The 4,523-nt window shown below is 29.7% G+C and overlaps 1 pseudogene; it reads left to right on the top strand.

Annotated features, from left to right (window-relative positions):
* Positions 1-1,106: 1,106 nt before the first annotated feature.
* LOC110349242 (elongin-C pseudogene) lies at positions 1,107-1,399 on the top strand (annotated as a pseudogene).
* Positions 1,400-4,523: the final 3,124 nt, after the last annotated feature.

Here is a 4,523-nt window from a genome sequence, read left to right on the forward strand (position 1 = left end):
TAAAACACCCAGCTAGTTGCTATATCACGTATTATAAGAAATCATACACTATGAAATAAAAGTCTATGTGTTATTTTGAAGAGATTCCATAACTCCTTTCAACTTTGAGAAGAATAAAGAATTATAGAAGCATATATTTTATTTCTTTTGACTCCCTAATTCAATACATTTTCTTTCTCATTCTCACTATCCTCATCTCTTCCTATTTTTCCTAAGGATTTATTGTCATTTTCTAACTCATTTCTGTATATTCCTTTTTTGTTGTTGTTGTTTCATTTTGTTTTTTGTTTTGGTTTGGTTTTTTGAGACAGGGTCTTACTACATAGTCCAAGCTGGCCTTGAACTTACTGTGTAGCCCAGGCTGGCCTCAAACTCATAGCAATCCTCTTGCCTCAGCCTGCTAGAGTGCTGTGATTAAAGTACTTCATTGGGGAAAATGACCATAATTCTGCACAGTAGCTTCCAGCCACATCTTTAGTTTAATTTGTACTTACCCCTCCTGATTCTCATGTAACTTTCGGTAATACATCTCCTCTTTAATCTTCAGAATTCTGAGTCTGGAAGCAGAGTCAGAGGTCTGTAGCCCAGCTTGCTTATTTAGAAGATTGTTTTCCCTTCTCCAGTTCCATGATGCCAGCCCAAGCCCCAAGGTTCATACAATTGCTTTGTCTCCCTTCTTGTTGATCTCCAATTTGTCCTGCACTTTGCTGCTGTAGTGACACCAGTCTGAATTTTTGTCAGGATGACATAATTTTCACACACATTGATGCATTAATTCCACAGATACAAAGCAATGACATAGATAAAATATATTTAATCATATATATACACATATACATGTATTTATATGTATACATACTCCCTAATTTTAATGCATATATATATTATTGATAGCAATATATAGCAATAACATAGGTAAATATATTACCTGATAATATCAAGACAAAGGAGAGGAAATGGCCCTAGAGTGGACCAGGGCACAGCAACCCATTGGGAGTAACTGATATGAAACTGTCAAAATTCCTAGGGTCAATAGTATAAGATTTCATAAGAACATAATAGATGAAAAGTAAAAATACTGTAGAGATTGTGAAGGCCATGATGCCATGTATTTTAAGTTGACATCTTCTGACAGCCATAAATTTATCCCAAAAAGGAAAATGTCCCTACATTAGGAACAATAATAGCCATGTTGAATGGGCCAGCTCAGGTGTTGAAAATGAAGCCATCAAAACTAATTTTAGAGCAATCCTTTCACATGTGCTATTTAACGTACTTTTGCCATTTACAAGGTTTGCTAAACTGACAGCTCCACTGAGAAGCCAAATTCCCAACAGCACCTGAAATTACATTGGAATTGCTGATGGCTATGAACTTTCAAGAATGTAAAATAAAATAAAATCTAATAAAAATGCTAAACTTTTTAAGCATTTAATTCCCACAGTTAGAAATTCTCTCATATTTCCTACTGCCTGTATGAAGTTAGAAAATTTAAAGTTTATTGAAAAGCAGATTACTGTCAGAGTTGAAAATTGTTCCCTGAATAAATATCAAAGACATTTTCACAAATGAAAATTAAACAAATATACCAATTTGTAAGTAGTTATGCCTTATCTTGTGGTTAAAGCTTTTAAGTTACAACAGTAACTGATAAATAACTTTAAATGATTAAATACTACTTAAAACACTATAACCAACTACTGACACACACTTTTAGTGTTTTTCTTTAAAGTTGTTTGGAATTTACCGAACTTATGACCAGGGTTGGTCAAGGTATATAAATATTTGAGTACAAACATGCTTTGACTTAACTTCAACATTGATTTCTATGATACTCACAAACATGAAAAATGACACTTTCATAAGAGTCAATCAATGAAAATTAAAAATCATGGCTAGGCTCACAAACATTGCAAGAAGGCTCTTATCATTTCTTTTCAGCACTATTCTGAAGATACTAAGCAACATAGAAAATACACAAGTATGTAAATAAACAGAAAATAAACAAAACAATCATTGTTTATAGATAGTATGTGTATACAGAAAGTTCAAAATAATATAAAAAATTATTAGAATTAAATATGAATTTAGCAAACAAAATATTTTTGAAGCTAGGTAAAGATCACATGAAGTTTTGAAACAAAATTCTACTTTTTTCATGTTTGAAGGATTTCATAATAAAAATTTTGAGAAAGAATTGAGCTTAGCAAAGTTCCTGGGTAAAGGCTAATGAACAACAGTCAGGAAAATTTGTATATACTAGAGCAAAAAGTAATGACTTTTTAAAAATAGTGCTTAATATAACACCAAAATATATCAAATATTTAGAAATAAATTTTAACAAGAAAATTGCAAAAGCATATTAAAAAAATAAAAATATTTAAATGCTTGAAGGAAAATCCATGCTCATGGATTAGAGTCAATATTATAAAGATTTTACTTCTCAAAATTATCTGTAGATACAGTGTAATTTCAATCTCCCAACAGTTGTGTGTGTATGGTAACTTGAAAAGCAAATTCTAAAAGTAGTATTGTATTTTTATTTGAATATGCAAAAGGCTAAGAATAATCAAAAGAACCTTGAAGAAAAAAGTGAGACAATTTGCTCTACCATATAATAGTGATTAATATAATGCTATAACAAGATAGTGTGGTGATGGTTCACAGCAGACAAATGAACCAGTGCAATAAATAGAGAACATAGGAATAGGTTTTTGTATTTAGAAACATTGATTTATAATAAACATGCCACCAAACAGTGGAAAAAGAATCGTCTTTCAATAAGTCGTGGGGAGTTAACTGAATATCCAGAGAGAGAAAAATGACCTCTACATTACATTATAGTATAGACAAAATCTACTTCAAGTGGTTTGTAGATATTTATCTGGAATTTAATAATAATAATAATAATAGAATATAATGTAGAATAGTATCTTTATGATCTGAGAGAAAGAAAAGATCTCTTAAGCTATTAAAGAAAACCATGTCAAATAGTGCCATATTAAATTAAGAACTTCTGTTGATGGATAAGGTACCATAAAGAGCAAAGGGCAAGGTATGACATGGAAGAACTTTTCAGTGATATAAATAATAAAGAACTTACACTGAAAATAGACAAAGTCAATTTTTAAAACATAAGATAAATGATGAAAAAAGAGTGCTTCATAGGGATTATAAAAAAAGATATCCAATGACTCAATAAATGTATGTAAAGGTGCCAAATTCACACTGAAGTACCAACAGCACAGCTACCAGATTTCACCTTGTTTAAAGCTAAAAACATCTAATATTATCAAGTGTTGGCAAGCCTGTGAAGCAGTAAAAATTTCATATACTGTCAGGAAAAATGTAAATTAGTAAACTAACTTCAGTGAACAGTCTTGTATTATCTGCTATAGCTGAAGATATGTATATAATTAACATTTCTACACTTTACCTAACAGAAATATATACCATGTGTTCCAAGAGACATGTAAAAGAATGATTAGAGAAACATTAAAAATAAACCCTAACTTGGAAAAAATGCTTAAAACATTAGAATGGATAATTAAATAATGGTATATCAATATAATTAAATAATAATATTAATTAGCAATAAAATTTAATGAACATATCTCTCAAAAACAAGATAGAAGAATCTCATAATCATGGTGTTGAGTAAAAAAATCAGACACAAAGAATTTGCTCTCTATGATTTCAATTATATGAATTTCAAAAGCAGGTAAATCTACATGATGGTGCCAGAATGTAGGATACTGGTTTTCTTTGTGAAGAAGACAGAGTAGTAGTTAGGAAGAGACCCAAAAGGAGATTCTACAATGCTGGCCTGCACGGGAGTTACAGAGATTTTTCCCATGAGAAAATTAGATATACATTTGGGGCATTATAAATTTTGTTTTAGAAATAAAAAGGAAATATAAAATCAAGCAAAATTAAAAATAAATTTATTTAGAAATAACCCATTAAATACTTTAGTTTTTTAATAAAAAACTTAAGATTTTCATATGAACTAATTCACTGAAAGATAATGTTTTAGAAATTATATTTAATTTATTATAAACAAAAATCAAAATTCAAAAAGTTATGGAAGATAAAAAGAGACTTTGATATATATAATATCCATTCCAGAAGAAAGAAAATCATAGAAATATAATGTTTAAAGGAATATGTTAAGAATTTTTCCAAAATTGAAGAAATACCTGAATTTATGATAAATAAAAATATTCCATGTTAAAAGTACATGATAAACCCCAGAATATCATAGGCAATCATATGACCTTAAATACTGCCAAATGGAAAAAAATATCAGAGAAAGAATAAAAAAGTAAACAGTAGATTTTCCTCTAGTAACAATATATGGCAGTATGTAATGGCATTTCTCAAAATTTTCAGGAAAAATAAATCAAGATGCAGTTTTATACCCAGCTATATTATCATAACCAGAGCAATGAAGACATCATCAGACATTAAAGACTAATACACACTTCTTTCACTACAACAACCAGTGTCCTTTAGACCTCACT

The sequence above is a fragment of the Heterocephalus glaber genome, unplaced genomic scaffold, assembly GCF_053883595.1.
Source record: "Heterocephalus glaber isolate CG9 unplaced genomic scaffold, H.glaber_assembly_v1.0 deba00001577, whole genome shotgun sequence".
Classification (NCBI taxonomy): Eukaryota; Metazoa; Chordata; class Mammalia; order Rodentia; family Bathyergidae; genus Heterocephalus; species Heterocephalus glaber.